Source organism: Anopheles bellator, chromosome 2 (assembly GCF_943735745.2).
Source record: "Anopheles bellator chromosome 2, idAnoBellAS_SP24_06.2, whole genome shotgun sequence".
Lineage (NCBI taxonomy): Eukaryota > Metazoa > Arthropoda > Insecta > Diptera > Culicidae > Anopheles > Anopheles bellator.
This window is the reverse complement of record NC_071286.1, coordinates 53,845,754-53,868,217: the sequence shown is the minus strand read 5'-3', so window position 1 is coordinate 53,868,217 and position 22,464 is coordinate 53,845,754. Positions and strand designations below refer to the sequence as shown.

Genomic DNA, 22,464 nt, shown 5'->3' with positions numbered 1-22,464 from the left:
GTGGAGTGGAAGTTAATAGAGTTAATCTGTGGAAGAAAAAGTAGGCATCTGGCCACCGCCTTTCGAGAGAGACTACTGGGACGGCCGGGAATATGTGGCTTCCTGGTGATGGCGACTTGCCATCTCGACGATAAGCAGCAGCCTCATTGAGTGTCAGGTCGCGTGCGCCGCCGTCGCCGGGTCGTCGAAAATGCTGCCCAACCAATGAGACGTAACTCGGGCCCGGCTTTTCCCCGCTCGACTGTGACCATTTGTCAAGTGAGGAAAAGTGGTTTTAAATTGCCAAGTGCCAATTGTCACAATCGGCTTACAGATATAAGAGTGGTCGTGTGTATGTGTGCACGACGGTTAACTGGAAAACTAATTGTCGCGAAGGAAATTGAAAATTATTGCGGACACGTTTGTTAATAACTGTCAATTAATTCAATTATCAAAGAAAGGGTGCCCCGTGCTTCAGCAAGTAGCACAAAACAGATTTTATTTAGGGGTTCCCGCTTCTAGTCAAGTTGTTGCATTGAACGGCTAATTGTTTTCGCTTTTTAGGTTTGTAAATACAGGTTAATTTTTGGCTTGTATTGGAGAAGTGTGCTGTAAGGCTAATACACTGTATTTTAAGATACTTTAGCCATCATCCAAATGTTCTAATTTTCTCTTAGCTACTAAACGTTTTATTTTTTATAATTTTTTTTTCAAAACAGTGATTAGTGAAGCAAAGCTTAGTTCCAGCAAACCAAAAAGAAATTAAACACGAGGATGAAAAATGTAATTTATGCCAAATTCAAAATTCAGTCAAAAACATAGATAAAGTTGTGTAATAATAGTTCTGCTTTTTCTGCTCGCTTTATAAAAAAACCTTTTTCTCATAATGGTCTTACCAACAAGTCATAATTCCAGAGTACGTTGTCCAGAATAATCAAGTTTGTTGATTGTAAAAGACCACTCATTTTACAAATTGTCTGATACGAAAACTTTTGGAAAACAATGCCAGATTTGGCTGTACCATTGTCAGACCACTTGCACTTCTTCTATATCTTGTAAATGTTGTTAATAATTGACTATACATTTATCAATCATCATACATGACATTACATTTATCAATAAGCTTTTGTCTCTATTTCATACGCTCAACAATTTTAATACGATCTTCTTTAGTTTTTTATGGCTCCTTGTATCATTGTTAAATACTTTTGCAATATCCTTGTACGTTTTACCATTGAAACTCATATTTATGACAGTTTAACGTTAGTTTTCAATAACCGTCGTTAGGCTTTCTCAAAGCTGAGAAACAAAATAATGTCAATGTGCGTTTCGCACACTTAATTTATTTTGAATATCAAAACACATAAAAAAACACATTGCTATAATTCATAAGAAACTAAATTTACTCTTGCTGCATTATAATATCATACATACGATAGAAAAAGATGTGAAAACTAAACATTTCGTGTTTCAAAAATGCCATAAACATTGTTTCGTATGGCTCAAATCGTGATTTAATCATTACTATTTTGGACTTAAAAGAGCGGTTTAAAAGGTATACTCGTATTTTCCCATCGCATTCAAATGTTCAGATGATGAAATAGCCTCTGCATGTATTTAACGTTAATTCAAATTTCGTATTGGAGGACTAAACTCAGAAGGGCTTGATAAAAACATAACGATGTTTTTGTTATAAAATATTGAACCCGCCACCGTAACATTCAGCGTGTCGCTGTGAAAGAGATGAATGGATATGTTAATTGAGTTTTGTGGCCACTTATTCTAAATGCCGCTTTTGCGTCGTTATTGCTAAAACTTTACACAAGTTGCACCATCGCCTTTGCTTTTGACAAGTGCAAATTTTTGTGTTTCAAACACAACGCCATTTCCGTTCCGTTTGGTTTGTTTAAAATGCCGCTCCCTCGACAACGCAACTGTAGCAACCAAGACCGAGCTGTTTGCATATTGTAAGGTCTCTCTCTCTCCCTAAAAACCGCGGTCTGTGCAAATTTGGGTACAGACGACCGCTGCACCGCTGTTGTGTGCACAGATTGAATTCAAAATTCATAATGAACGAAACGGCGCACCGGCCCAAAAAAGGCTTGAGTATGTTTCGAAACCCACCACCACACACACTCGAACATATGACGAGCGAACCGCGAAGCGCCCAGAACAAACTTATGCTCCCCACGAGAACGGCAAGACCGAGGTACGAGTTTCGCATTCGTTATGTTTCGCAAAACGTCCGCGTAGAACCTGAACCTGCCCCTGGCATGTCTGTGTGTATTACAGCACTGCAGAGGAAGGAAATTAAACAGAATCAATAAAAGAAATTACGTTCCTGTAGCGCTTCCGGGAAAACGTTCGTTGAAAAGGATTTCCTTCTCGGGTACGTCGCGTCGCGTGCCCGCGAGCAACCGTTGCTTCAGCTTTGCGGAAAAACATTTTCCCCAAGAAACTGTCGCCGTCGCCCGCTAACGAGACAGCGAGGTGAGTGCGCGGTGCAATGGGTTCTTACATTTCCCTGATTTTGAATGCGCATTCGAGGTGTTTTTCCCTGCAGACAGCGTCGCACACAAAAAGCCTTGTCGTTTCGGGGTGCTTTTCATCTGTCAGACTCCCGGAAGGACCCCGGAAGCACGGTCGGATGCAATGGATGAGCTAGCGCTGTTTATACTTTCGTGATTTTCTTTTCTTTTTTCCGGTCTCGCCCATTCCGGTCTGGCGAATCGAAATAATAACACTGGCGTTGGCGTTGGTGGGTATGCCAAGACCCGCCCGACTTCGATTGTTTCACTGACGAAAGACTTACTTAATAATTCAGCGTGGTTCTGTGTGTGCCCAAAGTTTTACCCTGTATCAACCGGAAACGGAAAGAAAGGCTGCCCCGGCTCAGAAATGTTGGGTTGGCGCGCCGAAAACAGCTTCTTAGCAGCGGGTCGATTTGGCTTCGGCCGCAAACTGGATAATTTGTTGCCCTTTTCTCGGCTCTGTCCGGCCGCCCGGTTCCCGGGGCGAAGATTTGCGCTGATGTGGCTGTGACCGGACCGGAAATAGAGTGTTAGTTTGCCTCGAGGACGACGAACTACCGTTTTCTCTCTCTCAGTCTATCATAGGCAAGGGCCACGATGGCCATTATGATGGCCTACCGATCAGAGGCTTTCCCAGTAATTGGATTAGAGTGTCTGATTGAGTTTTCTATTTTGGCGCGAGAGGAAATGTGAAAACCATTGCAAACATCACCATTGGCAGTAGGGAATGTTTCCCGGGTTTCCTTTCGGGATCCGCCTTCGTAAAATGCACTAAAGGCGGCTAATGATTTCCCTTTTCTCGCTTCCGTCAGCTGAGTTGTGTGGCACCGCGCACCCCTCCCCGGGGGGCGACCTTCCGGTGCTGCGTCCTTTTGCCGAGAACTCAATCAGCAAGCCGGATTGGGATTTGGGTTTTATTGATTGAAAGTGCTAATGAGTTCATCAACAGGGCCATTGCACATCGCGCCAGGATCCGAGCGTTTGCCAGGAGCCATGTTTTCCGGCCAGTAAGCGATCCGTTTTTTTTGCCCGCAGGTCCAAAGCTGAAACCTTTTATACGTTGTAGCCATCACTTCTGTCGGTTCACTATCGACGCAGTATTATTTGCACATTTGTAGGCGCTTCATTTTACAGATGTTTTTAAATTGAGCTAAACAAACGCATGATGCCTAAGAAGAGTTTATGCATTTGATAATCCAAAAAGGAATATCCAAGTTAGTATTCATTTTGCTGTTTGTAGCTGTTGTTTTGCTGTTGGTAGCCAAATACCACGTCACGCCAACGCCCGTTTATAGAATAAAAGAAATTAGGCTCTTTTTGGCCTCAATGGAATCCTTAGAAAAGGCGACCAATAACAAGCAATGCCAAGAAACACTGTACCAAAACTTAAGCAGAAACTTTCTATATACTTAAAAGACAAAACCTAACAGCAATAAACAGACAATCGGCTCTCTTGTTCTCAGTCTATTAGATTAGTTAGTAATAGTTTAAACCTAGTTCTTCGTAATAGTACCTAGTTCTTCATCCTATCTGGAATGGCTAGTAACAAAAGCGTTCATAGGACTTGCAGTTGTGACTAGTTTTGCTTTAATTATTTAAACTATGCGCTTTAAGCGCTTTGTTATGTTAGGCTCATCCTTTAGCTTATGTTTAGTTTAATTATTAGTTTATACGTATGTGTCAACTAGGCGATGTCGGCCCGTTGACTGTAAACAAACAATAAACAACAATAAACAACTATCATTTATGCTAACTGATTAGATTTTATCATCATTTATCAGCCTGGTTACTGACTATTTTCATAATTTTTGTGCGACTGTCGCTGCTCTGGTGAGGTTGTTCGCTACGTACTATGTTTAAATTCTGCCATAATTTTTGGCCACCCAACTTAAAGAACCTGCACCGCTTTAAGACCTGTCAGGTCTGCTGAATCGGGTAGAACCTGAGCAACGGTTCTGGGAGCATAATCAATGAACGTGGTGAGTCCCGGAAGACTTTTCCATGTTTGAATAAACAAAGCTACGAGCGAGCTATGAGCTGGGGCAGAGTTTGGAATGTAAGCACCAAAAAAAGAGGGAAAGGAATGTTGGCAGAAAGCGACAACGGTTCTGTAAAATAAAATAATGGCATCAACGCCATGCCAACCAACATCGGAACAACCCCTCTAGGGAGAAGGCTCTGGGTGAAAGCGACGAATGTTTTGCTTTCAGCAACTATTGCAACAACCCCGTCCAGCAACCAAGTCCTGGCGACAATCGTGACGGGCCGGGGAGTGAACGGTGCACCGTGTTCATCGGGATGTCAGGATGATGTAAGGGCGTAAGGGCCTGCTTGCCTGCGACAAGCTACTTGCCCACCGTGCGTGCCGTGCGGCAGGAGGAACCGGTGCGCCACCGAGGGGCCGTTTGAAAAGGGTCTGCAGCTCTGCAGGTCGATCCTGTGGCCGCGTACCATGTGTGCCCTCGGATGAGAGGGAAAATCTGTTCGTTCCATTCGTTCCTGGCCTGGCAATGTACGAGGGCTACGTCCCGAACTAGGGGTTTTAGTTGAAAAAGGATCGATCGAACTGCGAAGCATATTCTTCTTCGTTTTTGTCGCCGTTGGACGCGCTCGGCGCTCGGAAGATGAATGCTTTCGCGATAGCCGTGCTGCCGTGCTGCTCTGGGTGCCTGGTTGCGAAGGAAGAGAGGGACGGGATGGATTTTATTACCCCGCTGAAATTACACTGGCACAAAACCACCCGGTAATGGGGTCAACGATCTCTCGAGCATACGCGGGGAAGGAAAATGGAACCTCCCGGAAAAACGCATAAACTACGAGCAGCAATTACGATTGCGCTGACGAGCGCAGGAAAACGCATTTCGGCGCTGACGGCATTGTGCGATTGTGGCTTACAGTGTTGCATTTGTTTATGTACCGTAAATGCCTGGTTTTGGTAAAAATGCAGGTTGAATATTTATGTACTTTACATGTGTTACTTTGTGTTAGTTTAATGGCATTACTCTGATAATCATCTGAGTGACTGATTAACTACAAAATGAAAAAAAAATCAAGACAACATTTTCCATATTCTTGTATAGTTTTACAGCTTGTTAGTAACCTTATCTTCTTTTTATTGAACACACCTAATTGCGATTCTTCGATAGACAAAGCGATAGCAAAAGAAGAAAAAGGATAAGTCTTCATGTTTTGTCTGAATGTTAGATGTTGAGGTGTGTGTTGCTTTTATGGATGTGAGCAGCCTTTTCTCATTTTAATTTTTGATGTAATAGGTTAATTTATTTACGTTAAAAGTATTAAATGATTAACTAGTTTGAAGATGGTTATTTTCCGACAAATTAACTTTAATTGTACAAGTCTCAGCAACAACACATAATAGCATAAGCGACTAACCTGAGTGTTGAAATTCTAACCTCATCAGCTGTGGTTAGTTGCCACATTGTGTCGCTTGTTGGGTTGTTAAACCTACTGATGGTAGATTTAAGCAAGACCATTAAAAACACGCACACATACACACCCTGTACCATCATGGAGTTTATTTTAAAACCACGGATAACGTCCTTTCTTCGGTGCGACGCTATGAGGGCGTAATCCTTCGAGTGCGTTCGTTCGCTCGTTTATGTATTTTCGAAGCTCCACTGACGCGGATCGAAGTGGAAGAGTCTGGATCGTTCTCGAAGGTAGAGTGTCGGGGCGCGCGCTAAAATACGTAACTCACCCACATCTGTCGCCGAAGCCGTGTGCTGACGCTGCTACTTCCTTGCGCCTGGTTTGCCTGACGCCGAAGCGGAAGGCAGCGTCTCGTGTGGCGTCTGATTTTTCCGGTGAGCGCAGCGCAGCATCCCGGGGCAAGTGCTTCGGCCCCGTCGCAGGGACGACGAGGAAATTTAGGTCGTAAGTGGTTTTGGAAGCTGCTCTTGCCTCTGCCACATGGCGCGTTCTCCATGCGTCAACGTTCCTCTCTCACACGTGCTCGCTGGCGGTGTAACATGAGCGTCACAGGAAACGGCGGTAGCACGAGGAGGTTGGCAGTTCGTGGCAATAAGGCGCGACGGCGAACGCAGGGGGATGCCGTGTCGAGTGGTGGGTGGGTTTCCCGAAAAAACTTGAGGGTGATTATTCGGGGAACATAAATTGTTTGTGTTCGATAGGACGAATGATTGCTTTATCCTTCTTCAAAGGGATCGCTGCGCCCTCGTCGTCGACGCTGCCGACAAGGACTGTTTTTCGATTCGCAAAGGACTGTGGCAAAGGCGAAAAAAAAACGCGAAGCATAGAGTCTCGCCGTTTTACCGCATCTTTTTTGCTGTATGTTTTGTGATTCTTTGCAATTTCGAGAGTTTCACACCGTTTTGGCGAACGTCGTTCAGGCTGTGCCCAGACTAGACTCAGACGCAGTTGTTCGTGTTGTGTAACACTAATCAGGGTCAACAATAACATGACAATAATCGCAGCGAAAGCTAGCTAAATTCGAAGTAGTCGAAACCTCGGGACTATTAGAAATTCCCTGTTGATGAATTTGGGAATTTATGGCCCATGAAATATTTGTTTTGGCAATTTCAATTACGGGGACGAGCAACTGAAGCGAACTGCGCACTAGAACGTAGCTAACCCTAGAGCTAATAACTAGAGAGCATCGGCGCTGACATAATGGAAAGTTGATGATGTTCCAAACGAACCAAATTGATATACGCTGGTTCATCCCATTTTATCCTCTCCGTGCACGAGCAGATTGAAAACGATCCGAAAGCCGCGGTTCGGTGCAGCATCAAAAAAGGTAGAAAAGTCAGCAAACATTAATCAAAGATAATTGCTTAATAACGATCGAGGCTTATCTTCGCTAGGCCACTGCGTGCTCACCAATCAATTACTTACGGTGAATCCCGAGAACGCTTGGTCGGCTGTGGAGAATATGTTCCGTCCACGCCGGGGCTAGACCGTGGTCGACGGTTTTTCGGCAGAGTCTGTGGTCCTTTTTTTGTTTCAACGCTCCCGGAAACTAGGTCATCCCCCCGTCGGGTAGGCTCTCTGGCGGGTGCCGCTTTTCCACTGGTCACTGCAAGGATGTGAACACAATTTATCCTATCCATCGTCTGCCCCGTTGGCTCGCGATCCGCCTCCGTTCGGGGCAAGCGTAATCCGGCGAAACCGGTAATGACGCCGATCCTAACGACGGGCCCTAATGATGAAAGCGATGTGAAGCGCGAGAGAGAAAAAAACACCGGAAGCTGCAAACTTTCAGTAGGATGTAGACAATTAGGTTAGGGCTGGCCCCGGACGAAGCTGATATAAATAGGTGCTCGGGAAGGATAGTACAATGTAGTAGGAGGTGGCAGGTTTGAAGGCAAGCAGCAAGACTAATGATCTGGCGCTCGCTTCCCAGTAATGCAAAAATAGGACGTCCTCCTATGCAGAGGATTTGCATTGAACGATGTTGGCAAGGATCGACCGAATTATTTGCGCTCAACAGGTTCATTGTCCTCAAGAGCCTTTGATTAATAAAATTTTGTTACGATCTGCGGTCCACGACGTGGCCACGACCGGTCCATTGGTTGGCTCGCTTTCTGGTCACGTGTACCATCGTTATTGTTTTTGCGGCCATCAGCTCCAACACGTTCGTCTTGATGGGATGATGTAATACATTTGTCGGTCGGGCAACACTTATTCTCCGGGGACGTTGTCGTTCTCGTCATTCGTTCGTCGCCACGTCGGTTCTTAGGTGGCTTTACAAACAGCATAAGACGGCGCCCTGATGTCGGCCGCCAGTACCGTGATAAGAACACTGCCGACGGTCAGGTCGCTCCGAGATGGTGTTGGATTGGAGAATCGGTTTTCTTCGGATTGTTTGCCCCTCTCGGGCGGTGTTTCTTTTCAATGTGTCTTTATTTATTGTTGTTTTGTGTCGTTATGAAACTTGTTTTCGATATCATACTATATTATGCTATCCGAGTCGAGTCGATGCCACCGGGAAGCCAACTTCAGTAATCGATCGAGCTGGCATGTGTTCTATTTGGAATGGTGTGTTCTAAGAGGCACGATTTATTCCATGTGAACCAACATTTCATAAGAATATAAAACAGGTTACAGCGCAAACCGCTGAGTCGTACTTTTTTATGAAACATTAATGGATTGGACAATTCGATAAAGTTTTCCCAAGAGGATGCCTTTTCAAAAAACACAAAACATGTCATACAGTGAATATTTTTGAAATAGAGAATCAAAACTATTTGGTGTGCCAGTAAAGTATTTTTATTGTAGCGTCTGTTTGAAGTTTGTAATGTTTTTATAACTCCAGATTTTACGGCCAGGCTGTTTTGTCTCTCCTAAATAAATACGTGAGATTGTTATCATATACTTAAAGAAATATTAAAAAGGGTTAGTTTCTATTTCGATCCTTCCAACAACATTAGGTTTAGTACGTGTATTGTGATTAATAATAATAATTGGCTGTAACCTTTAAAATGTAAAAGGCAAAAAACATGCCAATAAAAAGGATGTTAACCAATAACTGTTCGGAGGCCAAATCGCAACACCATTGAGTAGAGTGCAGAACCTTTGTAATCATCAAACCTGATTCATTAATGCTTCGTGCCCTTTTTTAAGGCAAAAAGATTACTTCTTTAAAAATACACAAATTTGTTTCATTATCGGAGTTTTATAAATCGAAGCTCGCTCGTATTACGCACTGATAAGCGAGCAGTATGGCGCTGTGCTCCACATTTCGCGCTTTCAATATTTCAAATGTCACAGTCACCGTGACAATAACTCACGGTCGAACGGTTTCCGTTCTCTGTTGGTGATTTAATATCCTTCACGATGCCGCCAAAGCCCCGTCTGCCTGCCTGTCGATGGTGACATTGGGTCACTGGGCTACGGCTGACGTAGTGCGTTTGATTGGGGGGCCCATAAATGATTTTATATAGACGGTTTTAATCGCCACCCGTCGAAGGCAAACGAACGTCCGGAGACCGGAATTTTATGGTCGAAAAGGTGACCATATCCCATCCCTGACGAAGGTCCGTAGCCCAGAATATTCCGATCAAAGCCGGTGACGCATAAAGCATTAGTCTTTCTCCGCGTCCACATGCTCGATCCGCTACTGCCGGTGGTCGGTGGCAGTTTTTTTCTGTGGAAAATTTATTGCCTCCCCACCGAATCGAATGTGTTTCGATCCGAACCGGACTTGTAGAGGCGGCGATAAAACGTAAGTCCAAAAATTGAGACATTTCCACTCTGCCGGTTCTCTCTGCCGCGGTACAAGCAACATCGTGGCGTTTGTATAAAATCAATCTCCGAAACATTAAGCCCTATTAGCTGTTCACGGCACGGCGAGATTGAATGTCGCGTTTTTTTCTCTGCCTAGAGGGGTTGCTCGGTGCTTTAAAGTCATTTGTCATTTAGTTAGTTTTCCGTTTTTTTATAGTCATAAATAATGGACGCCTACAGAGAGTGGTGGTCTATGTTTCTTAAAGGCAACCCGATTTGTGGGTCCCAAACTCTGATGCAGATGTGCAGCTGCACTGGGAAGAGCACGCGTCGTTTTATGTTGAGCTATGCATCATGTGGTGTTGTGGTCAGTGCAGCGGGAATGGGACTGACAAACGGCAGAAGGGAAGGCAAGCCGAGACTATGCGAAACTGGGCAGCATAAGGAATTCGAATACCCAACATCCATAGGAACATGACAGGAGTATGCTTTGTGGCGCAGCTGGTTAGGGATCGCTCGGCCTCGGCAATGGTGGTGGTCGGGACAAAGAGATGTTTTGTATGTTTTCAATTATGCTTCATGCGGCGGCAAGGATTTCTGTCTCGCTTGCTTCGCACCTCCGCTTTTATGCGCTTCGGGCCCAAACCTAGGGCCAGGAGTGTTGGAGATTATCATCTTGCCGCATAGCACGCATCTTCAGGATCACAAAAATTAAACGGTCCGTAAACAGACAGCTGACAGCATTAGACGGCTGGATGGCTCAGTTCCGTTTCGAACTGAGTAATTGCAAATATATTTTCAGCATATCCGCTCCGTGTTGTCTATGCTTTTTCTTGTCAACCACACCACACTGCCACTGCCCGCTTTTATTGCCATGGTTTGTCTGGCTCGTTTTGTATTTATTGTCGTGGTTTCCTTTCGTGGCTGGAATTTATTTTTGGCAGCTGCCAAAGTTCGTGCCAATTGAAAGCATGTTCTGGAGCTTCGTTTAAGCATCGTGTCGTATTAATTTCACTTTTGCGGGGCTCTTTCAGTATTTTCGTACATCTGAACAGTGTATAAATTTTTGTCAATTTCGATTGATTTACAAAAAGAGAGTATTTGCGTATATAATGTGTGCAAACTTTTTCATACAACAAAAACCAATTGACAAAGGGAACCACTTGGGAATTCGGGATCGAGTGGCACTCTTGTACTGTTTTAATTAACTATGTTCCGCATGTTTGCCAGCCCATTTTTGTGTGCCCCCAAATCCTTCGGCTATGACACGGACCGAACGAAAAAACCGAAATGTTATGAAGTAGACACGGACAGGGCATAGGTTTAGAATGGACAAAATGTGCTCGGAATAATCAATTTGCCAGCAGTGTATGTTGTATTGCTCTGTGCTTTGCATATTTTTTTGTGCATCTAGCGAAAGTACCGTATTTTTCCGTGTATAACGCGCACTTTTTTCCCAATTTTTTTAGCTCTAAAATCTGGGTGCGCGTTATACAAGGGTAGTAAACATTTTGTCTCCTCCAAGCATACAAATGTGCCCTTTTAGGTACATATTCTATAGTATTATTGAATAAATTATAAAATGAAACACTTGTTAGGAATATAATTATCCATACAATATCGTTTTTAAGTCATGGCAGGGAGTTAAAACAGAAGTTGTTGTGAAATCATTTAAAAAATGTGGCATCAGCATGGATCTGAAGATGTCACAATTTATGAGGACTCTTCAGAGAGTGACAATGAGGAATACATTGAACAGCAATTGGAGAATATCAATTTGTCAGACAGCAGTGAATCTGAGTTTGAAGATTATTCCGAAATATAAAATACTAGTATGTCTTTTGCAATGTATACGCATTTTATCTTTAGTCTACTTTAGAATATTTATAGAGTATTTAGAGTAATACATTATTATCATTTGATATTTGTTGGATATCACATATCTGAAAAATGTAAAGTAAAAAATTTGTTTTCCAATTTTGTTCTCGTAAAATATGGGTGCGCGTTATACACGGGTGCGCGTTATACACGGAAAAATACGGTAATCATTTAAAATTTCCAAATTATTTACGCTCCGATTATTTTGGTATCTTCTTCAGCCTTAATTCATTCATTGGTCGCTGTGATGTGGGTGCAGTTTTAAAATGTTCGTTGCGTGTTCCTCCGTGAACGGCGGAAAGAAAAATAAGCGTGTTGTTAAAACTTTTTATTGCTTGGATTTTGGGTGGAATTTGCAATATGCAGTGCGAGGTGGGTGCGAGGTGGGTGGAGTACGAGGCGCATAAGAGGATGCCGGAAATCGGATGCTGGCGGAGGCGTGACCCGCATACTCTAAACCTTTGTTCTTCGTGAGTGGGCCGAGTATTAAATAGTTTAACACCATATTGCGTTGCTGGCCGTGGGCGCGTCGCACGGGAATGTGATAATTGTTTTTGGTGTCATTTTTTTTGCCGTAGGTTTCGAGTATCGTTCGCCGCGATTGCATGTTGGGCTACCATAAATATCGCAATATCGTTCCCAGTTTCCAGCACGCCCAAATCTCAAATGTTTCGGGGAAGTTGCAGAAAGTACAGGTTTTTTATTCTTTGAAATTGTTCAAAATCATCAAATTCAGCATAGCATTATATGGTTTGTATTTTCAAATAGCATCAATAATTGTGCTGCAATTAAATTAAGTATTCAGTTGTAATTGCATTTTAAGGATAGTTTATCCTATGTGGAAATTGCTTGCAGAAGATTCACTCTACGCTATGCTACCTTATCTCCAAACACTCGAATGCGCCAAAATATCTCGTTTCAGCATCAGCAGACGACGCACTTCTGGGGCATCTATTGTTTGGCAATATCAGAGCCGCTGGCTAACCGCGGAATAATTAGCGCCAACTGGCTACTGGCCACAGGCAGCCCAGGCCACCACAGCTCATAGGTCTACGGTGTATCCGACACACGCGGCGCGAGAAAGTGATAAATAATAGTTCAGCACCGCATGAGCATGACATTCCGTACATCATTAATTAACTGCCCGGAATGGTGGGGATCATGTTGGGATCATTTTTAGGTGGATCGCGAGGAAGGCGTAGTCCCTGTGATGGATTGCCGACGGGAAGGCTGTGGGACAATTTTGGCATGTTAACATTTTAATCAGCGCAAAGTAAATCGATATCAGGCCGGCCTGCCGCGTTTTCGTTGTCGTCCAGCATCTAGCAAACAGGTAGCGGTATCTCAGTCCAAAAACCCTGGACCGTACTTTGGCGTTTCTGACCGTGTGGTTGAGCTCTCGGAACGTTGGTTCCATCGCCGGAGTGGATTGCCGAAGGCTTGAGGAGTGCCCGTATATCCAGAGATACGGTGCGCGGTGTCCGAACACCGGTTCGAAGCGGTCTCATTGGATATGTACATTTCTGATGTGAACGCACCGTACCCGGGGCTCTGGTAGGAAATCGGACATGACCACAGACCCACCCGTCTGAGGCTCTACACTCTTTGCGCGTCGAAATTGGAGCCCCGGTTTTTTGGGAGTGAGCGAGTGACACGCGGAGTGAGGACAGGGCGGGACATCCTTTTCTCTTAACGCTACACTATTCCGTCCGCTGCCGTGGATGTCGCTGAGAGTTGGAGGATTACTGAAGAGGACCAAAGCCCGTGGGAACCGAAACTTATGACGCTTCGGCGCGGCTCACGGCTCACTGGCTCAAGTGGCCGTTGTCAAGATCTCCATATCCTCTGACGAACAGCTCTCTGATCGCAGCTTGATAGAGATTGTACAAAAGGCGTGGTGCTCCAAATCCTTGTCAAATCCCTGGCCTAAGCTCGGCTCGGTGGAAGCTTGGTTGGCTGACAATTTCTACGGCCACCGGAGCCAAAACAATGAATTCGGGCGTTCGAAGAGTTGGAGTTGTGTTTTGAAGTTTATTTTTCGTGGACTCGGATTCGCGACCGACCGACAAGTTTAGCGGCGTTTATGCTATCCGATCTCTGAGTCTTTGTGCTGTGGCAGTGTATTTTCGTTTTTTTTTGCGATGGTTTAGATATAATACCGCGATGTCGAGACACCGTAGCCGGATAGGTTGTAACGTTAATGTTGAAGAGCACAAGAGTGAGCTTGAAAATGGTTGCTTGTTTGTTATAGTTGATTATTTTGCAAACAGTCAAATATTATCATAATATGAAACAAAGTATAAAAACAAAATATTATCATAATATGTTTAAGCTACATGCGTAAAATTGCTAGCTACAGTTTAAAATTAGTTCGATTATCCTTCGGAGCCTTACATCAATGCAATTTGTTTTCTACAGCAAGGTCGTGTGTTTATTGTTGGGCAATATTGTTATCGACGCTTAAAAGGATAGTTTCAAGATGATTAAGCATAAGACTAAGATCACGATAATTTGTTTCAAGAAGACGTTTCATTGAGAGAGTATAAAAACGCAACTAAATGAACTAACGTTTTGACTTAAATGTATAGAAAACTGAGTAAAAATATTAAAAAATCGAAACACAGTATGAATATGTTTACTCAAACTCAAACATACAATAGCTTCACCATCGGCGGTGTTCACGAAACAATTACAACCGTACAATTGCTTCATCTATACCCGTTCGATTGCCGCGTCGTGATTTTGTGTATGAAATACCATTTGTACCATGACCTAGCAACTTGAGTCGATTAGTTCCGCCAAAAATATTGCAGTATGGCGCACTCCAGCGCAATCCAGACCGATGTAACGATGTGAAGGCGTGAGTTTCGCGAGCCGGTGCCGTTTCCCGGACTTGGAATTTCCTGGCGAGCTAATGGTCATCTGCTATCGCGCGGTGTGCGGACCCTGGCGTCGTCCTGTGGGGACATGTGATCGATAATTTGCTGCCCGTTTTTCATTGCACCGTCCTTCTTGCCCATATACAGCAGCGCGCCCGGCGCGTTCCTTGGCGCATCGTCATCATCGTCATCGGCAACAGCATCGTCTGTGCAGTACGTGGGTTTCGACAGCGATTTTCGAGCGGATCAGAAAACTGTCCAGAAGCACCGCTGGGAGAAAGGCGTGTACTGGAGGGCAAAAAAAAAATCACCGCACACGACATGCGCCTTGCCACAATGCACTCATTAAGCACCCGCGATGATGTCTCGTCCTGGGTTGCAGAGCACGCGTTGTCCTCGAGGAGCCCAGGGAGACAGTGATATTTATCATCCCGACCCTGCGAGTCTTTGGTCAATCGTGCCGACCATATCGTGACCATATAGCCACTGGGGCCGGGACAGCCACACGGGGCAAACTACCTTTTATGGGTCAGCCGTGGAGCGGGTCCGGTTCTGATCTTGTTCTCGAACCTGGCGCGTATCAGGTTCGTGCACAAAAATTGAACCAATTTAGCATCGTCGATCGTCGACGATAGGCTGAAGGAATGTTCTTTTTAGTCATCATGCATTTGTTACAATGTAGGGGAATGTACCCTGCATTTGAGACGATGTTGGTGATGCAATTCGGTAGGTTTCAAAAATATGATTATGTTTAATATCACTGGCAAATTTTAATAAGACGATTTTACGTGTGTTTCAAATCTATTTCAATAACCTCACAGTTTTGCGCTCAATCAGTTTCATATTCATCGTTCATAGTGAGATGTTTCCTTCCGCCGTAAGATCTATTAGACGCAAACATCAATCAGCTACATGTCCGCACTAATGGCATATGAATTGAATAGCAGCTCATCGCTTGATGATCTGGTGCTGCGATTTATGTTCACGTGCGCTCCGTCTAACTTTCTTCAACTTTTATGCTGGAACTTTTGTGCCTCTGCTGGCTGGCTGGCTCGTGTTATTGATTTACTGTTACTATATAGAGCCCACCGGATCAGCCGATCAGCCGGACGAATAAGTGAAGTATTGCGTGCGAGAGGTGATGAAGTGAATGGTGTTGGCCTAAGTGGCTATCCAGTGGATACCCGGTGTACACCCGGCCGGCGGCGGGTGTTACATGCTCCACAATCAGTATTGATTGATCGACGATGATTTATTACAGCTGTATTCCTTTGTCGCTTCGTTACAAGCTGCGGGCTACGACGCGATGCCGATGCGAGGATGCCGATGGAGCTGCATTTTTGCTTATTTATTGGTCCATCGCCATCGCTCGACTGCCGGTTGCTCCCATTCGGCCGGAGGAACCTAGGCTCTGCGGCTCAGATTGTGTATTGTGCCTTCTCCATATCGCGCTGCTGGAAAGTGTCTGTCCACGGCGCTTGATTGATTAAAATCAACCATGTGAAAAGTGTGTGCTGTATGATCTTCGCAGCAGCACCAGTTGGAGCGACCGCCTCTGTGGTAAGTCCCCGAGAGTCAAATGATTGAGATTTATGCGGAGAGAGGCATTAGGTTGTAGATTTAGGAGGCTATTAGGTCGGTGGTCGCTGGGTCCCCTTTAGGAAGCGCGCTTCCCTATGGCCGCTAGAGACGGAGGAGATTGATTAACTGTGGATTGTTTTCTGTTGGACTCTGATTGGCGGGAGGCACATTTATCGAGTGTTTTAAACCGTCATGCGTCTAGGCCACTGAGCAGATATATTGTCCGACGCGGTTCTTGGGGGAGCATTCTTGGAATATGCAGTGATTTGTAGATCTGGGCTGGTTACGATCTGTTACACGCATCGCTAGTTGAGAATAGAGACCAATACAAATGCTGTAATATGATTTGTAGCATAAAAAACAGATTGAAGTTTTCTCAATATTCGGAATACCTTAGAATTTTTAAAAAATAATTAACATATTTACAGGCAAATATTCTTTTAGGATGTAGTGAGTTAATTGCATCGAACGCAATAGTTGTTGAATTAGAACTTAAATAGTCCTTTTATAGTCCTCCCTAAAACAAATTTGTGGGCAACATCGCTGCTTTAAAGATGATTTTTTACATATCTTGGATGTCTTGCTCACCGCACGTCCATACGTCATCTCGTGATTGGCATAAAAAATTACAACTCGCTTCCAACATGCCGGGATGGTTCCGGGAGCGGTGGCAGATGTAGACTGTCAGCATACCTTTTTCAATATTTAGCATGTACTCGCTTGGCGTGAGGGGAAAAAAGTCTCTTCCCATCACGCTCCAGGAACTTTGACGGTTGGTGAATTATTTATGGCCTTTCAATCGATTAACCACGTGGGGAAACATCTATCGGTGGGTTGGTGAACGAAAAAAAAACTCGTTCCGTATGATATTAAAAAGTTCGGAAACATGAGAGAGCATTCGCAAAAAAAAATGTAATTTCCCTAAAGTCATGTGGTGGATTTTTTTTCAAATCGAATGTGGAAAATAAATCATGTTGTCGATAGCTCGATAATCGATTTGCTGTGAACCTGCTCGCCACGCGTTTGTTGGCGAATAAATGTTTATATTTAATCTTGCGCCTGGGTAACCAGTTTCCAGTCCCTCCCCGGGTTGCTAATGGTTTGCGTGATGACCACCGAGACACAAATCGTTATCTTGTTGCGCTGCCTTCGGTGCTTGCGATTGGTTTGCTGCCAAAAAGTGCTGTCGATACGTGCGTTAGCTATCGATCGCAATACGTTCGGACAGCGAGAGCGAGCAAAGTCCTTGGTGCGTGTGCCGAGGGTCCGAGAAAGTATCCCCTTTCCGGCGATGGTGGTGGCCTTCAAAGTCGGCCCCAAACTTTGCCACTCGATACATGGTTGCCTGCCGCAGCTCACTGGTTTCGCAACTTTTATGGTGAGATATGAGAGGTTGTTGGCCATTAATCAGCAACGAACCGGAGCAAATAATCCGCCCGAATGTGTTATGGTTGTGTCGGAAGAGCCTCCGGCGTGAATTAAATGATCCTGGGGGCTCATCGGTGAGGGATTTGTTTGACGATGGAACGTGATACTTCGAAAACCCGCCACTCGTAGGGAGGTGATGGCGCGTATCCTTGCGAGCGAACTTCTGAAGCTCTCGTAGCATGTGTTTATCCCTTACGGGCTTGCTATCAGGCCACACAATATCGAGCGTGTACAGCGCATCATGAGGACGAGGTTGAAGTGAGCTCACAAAATTCGGCTGGGATGCTTCGAAGGCGGTACCAAGACACAGCTTATCATCATTCTTCATCATTGGCATCATCATGCCCATCGTGTAGCTGCTTCAGCGTACACCGTTTACCTCATCCATTTCGATTGTTTAACATCAACTTTCTATCGCAGCTACGAATATACGACGCCTCCGGCAGAGCGGTGCCGGAGAAAATCGGGATCCAAATCGATGGAACATGCTTGATTTTTCATACTACGTTTTATGCTCAGCTCCTGATGGTGGTACTCTCCCTCGACTCCCTGACATGTACTTTTGCATATAGGATGTAAAGGATGTTGAGTTTTTGCTAAATTTTGAACGTCGTTCGGAGGATACTACACTCGAACATAGAAGGGTCAGGGTGAGTCTGCTGAGTTTGAGTTATTACCCCATGATTCGAAGCCCATTACGCCAGAGGGCTCGCAGCGTCGACGGGGCCGATGGGCTAGAGATTGCGTTTCGATTGAGATCGGATTTTGGAATCTCATCGAGCACATACCGCACTACACGGTGTAATGGTCCATAGTGTAGGCGATGTGTTGTTTAAATAGAGGAACAAAAATATTGAAATAATAAATAATTTCACCCGACATCTCTCGGGCACAGTGCAACCGGTGCTGGGTTTGAGTAAAAATAACTCCACGGTACGAGGGAACTCACAGGAACTGATAGCGGGGGGAGTATAATGCTAGGTCGTGCTCAAGGTAATACGGTTTTAAAAAGAACACGTTCTTCTCCGATGTTAAGAATAGCGAAAATATTTATTTGAGTGTATTCAATACACCAGCTAACCATAGGCAAGGTACAAGATTTCGGTTGCAGAGTTAAATTCAAAGCTGTCAAGGGTTTGGTACTTTTGTCAAACATATTCCTCAATGGGAAAATATAAAAATGTTTGTAAAAGAATGGATGTTTGCTTCTCGATGGATGCTTGTTTACAACGAAAGTGATAACATTACTGATAGGAAATAAATAAGGCGGCTATAAAGAGATAATTTATGCCCCATTGGTTGGCCTAATAATATGCAATAAAAAGATGATCTAAAGTCTATGCTCGGCTTTGCTTGCATCTCAGATTGCATGTGCTTGTATGTGCGACGAAATCCATCTTGTCTGAAGCATAGATCCATTGTAATCCAGGTACATCCGGCATCCGATCCGAACAGGGCAGATCTGAGGGCGGTGTAAATCATAAGCTGTTGGAGTGGCCTCTTTGTCCGTCCCGCGGATTGAGATTGACGGGAGTCGTGCTGCTCGAGTCGATAGCTACGCCAACCTACCGGAAGGTAGCGTATCATAAACGCGCCTATCTTGAGTAATGATGATTGATGCGCACATGTATGCCGCAGTGTGCTGAAAGGTAAACAATGGATGATGGTGCTCTCGGTGTAAGCGGTCATAATGTTGGATTGTTTTTCTCTCTTCTGACTTTTGGCTCACCCGCGCGACCGGGTGTGTTTGTTGGAGCTAATGCTACCGAAGGGGATATGTGTGCTCATTCTGTTTGCTCATCACAATGTAGTTGTTCGATATGTTGACTGATAATGGTCCTGAAGAACGTGGATTACTTCCACTACCCAAACTCTGCCCATAGTCTTCAACAACATTATGGTGCTGAAATTATGTCCAAAGCTATTGCGTTATTGTATTTAGTTGATTTATTTGTAATGTCACTTAGACATCACTACCGCATTCGATTTATGACTCAACTAAATGTGCGGCTTCAATCAGCCACGGAGGTAAATTTAGTGCCATTTGCTTGGGGATGAAATATGTGGCATAAATAACCTGCCATCGTTTCCGACATGCAAACAACACATGCGATGCTCAGGAGGATATTTCACAAATAAACTTGCAGCCGGCCAAGTCTTGCCCAATCCCGCTGAGGACGACACGCGTTTCGCCGTCGCCCGACATTTCACCGCAAGCCGAGGCGAGTTGTTTGATCGAATTTCCAATTTTCCACGGGCAACTGGCACGGACGCAAGCACGGGCTGGATGATGAGGCTGGTTTATTTATTATTTTCTCAACCACAACAACCTTTTCCCATTTGCTTCCGTTGCGCTTGCAAGTTTCCTTCTGTTTTTCTTACTCGCTTTCTTGTTTTGCTCACTAACATTTTTCGATCGGCAACAGCGGCGGTTGTAACATAATCGATGGTTTGGGGGCCAACAAAATGGTGCCACAACATGCAAGATCATTACCACCCACGTGTGGCCGAGCAGCTCCACATATGGCGTGTGGGCGTGACAGTTTTAAGGCGCTTCCAGTTCTTAGCTCGGAACTTCGGAGCCGGTTAAGGCTATGTTGTTACGGTTCTTATCAATTAAGGGCAAAATTTTGGGAAATGTTCTCCGCCGATGGATTTTTAAAGATCGCTCTGATAAGGGAGATATGCCATCGGTGATTGGGCCGCTGAACATTCGATACTTCAACCATTTAGCACCTATCAAGCACCGCCATCCCTTCAAGGAAGATTTCTTAAGCAATCGAGGAACAAAGGCCTTTTCTGGCGGGAAACATTGTAACGATAGCTTGTGTTGGGAACGTATCGGATTTCGTTCTCCGTGGACAGTCAGTCGGACAGTGTTTACTACCACCGGCACCGGAACCAGGGCCGATCTCCTCGTGTATCCGCTTTTATCGACAAGATGTCGTCAGTGGGCCTGGGAGGGTTCGAAGAATTCGAAGTATGGCCCGAAATTGATGGCAATACGTACGATAATTTCTCAGCGGATTGCATTTCTGGCACTGTGTGCAGTGATATTTATTTTCCCAGAACCACCCAATCGACTTGGGTTTCTGTTCTGAGGTGGTCCCGGGTACTGTTCGATTGCCGTAGTTTTGTGGGAGATTTATAGCCGAGTGATTGATCTTAATAGATTTATGGTGGGACAGTTTGGACTGATTTAATGTCAGACTCGCGCGGGACGTGTTTGGGTTTCGGTGCTTCGGTACATTGCGTAAGTATATTTGTCTTTCAAACACCTTCGGTGATCGATTGACGCACCAAGACAACGGACGCTTTTGCAGTTTGGGTGTTTTGCGTTGGAGTTCTGAAATTAGTTATTTATATTAGAATTCTTTTGATCACCAGGGATGATTATCGGGCTAATGTTTTGACGTATTGATGCACTTTTAGTATATTTTGAAACAGTGAGCGTGTCTGTAAGGGGATGTTGTGCAAGGCCTGTTTACCTGCTTTAGTTTAGCAACAATGACTTATTAAGAATTCAATATTTCTTTTTCTTTTCGTTACAGGTAAATTGCGGCGTACGATGTACTCTTTTAAAATATTTTATCGATGTTCCTGCACAGTTAATGTATGTAAAAATGCAAAGAATTTAAACACTTATCGATCCTTGCAACTCTTAAGCATTACAAGATAATTATATATCACATTATCTTTCCATTGTTTTTATTGAATGAAATACTAATGCTAGACTATTAGTGGCATGGACAACTGTCAATCCTATACAAGTTGATCAGACTATAAACTTTCAAAACTGTGTATTGAAATGCTAATTGCAAAATGCTAATTTGAATCGTTTTGAAAATAGTTTCATTCAAAATGCGGTTTTAATTGATGAACATGATTCAGATGGCTGGCACAATTTAGTAATTTTCACTTGTTAGTCATTCTTCGCTTCTGTCCCAATGAAATCTAATCGTTGCATTGCACGATGCATTTAATTTTAAACGAATGAACAGAACCAACTGATGGTTTATAAAACTGGAAAAAAAATATTATTTCTCCATTTCATTGTGAAAGTGTAATCTGTTTTGTATTTTAATATTTCGGTCCCGTATCCGATGAGAAATATTCAAGACGAGAAATCGTGCGAAAGGCGTTCCGCACGGTCACGTCCTTGGTTCTTTCGATGGTAAACTTTCTTCGGAGAGTTTCACATTGCTGCTGTCGGTAAGCATTTTTCTCGGATAAAACTCCATCGCAAAATCCTTAGGGAAACCGGAACCGGAAGTGGAAACAAAGACTGATTCTCTCTAGAGCATTTTTACTTTGTTCTATAAAATTGCATCTCACGACACGTGGTGTGTAACTATGCTTCCCTAGCATCGCACAGGGGAGCTCCAGACCACGGCATGGATTGCACAAGAGTGTAGTTTATCGTTCTGTGAATCAGAAAAAGTTTTCATTTTCTTACCGTTCTGCCGTTTCACCGTTACGAGGCTGAACGAGGTTGATGTCCATTAACTTACCGGAAGCGTTACTGTCGTATGTATCACTTAGAGGCCAGTTTCCCGATCCAGATCCGGGCCGCTGTGGCTTACGTTTCATCGGCACCGAATATTGTGTGAAAAAATCGGGTTCGGTAGAAATTGGGCAAAACAAAACCGAGCCATCGTTTGTGTCACTTGGGATGCCGTCGAACCCGGGGACCCCTTTTGGCTGACCCCAATTTTAACATCCGCCCACGGGTAGCTACGGAAATGGAATGGAACGAACACGGGAGATTGGGTGCCGAGCTAAGAAATCGATGGCAGAGGGTCCTGGATTTTTTATGCCCCCCCAGCGCCGTGACTGGCTTCCGGAGAGTAGCAGCTTTCGGATCATGAATATTTGAGCACACTTTAAAATATCACTCCACATGCCAGCAGCTCGAGCGATATCCACTTGATGGTTAGTTACGGACAGTGTCGTTCCACGTCAGCAAATCCCACGATCGGCAC

General features: G+C 44.4%; 1 protein-coding gene across 1 annotated transcript in view; it reads left to right on the top strand.

Annotated features, from left to right (window-relative positions):
- LOC131209224 (E3 ubiquitin-protein ligase TRIM9) overlaps positions 1-22,464 on the top strand; it is a 62,632-nt gene that overhangs the window by 7,139 nt on the left and 33,029 nt on the right. The window lies entirely within an intron of this gene.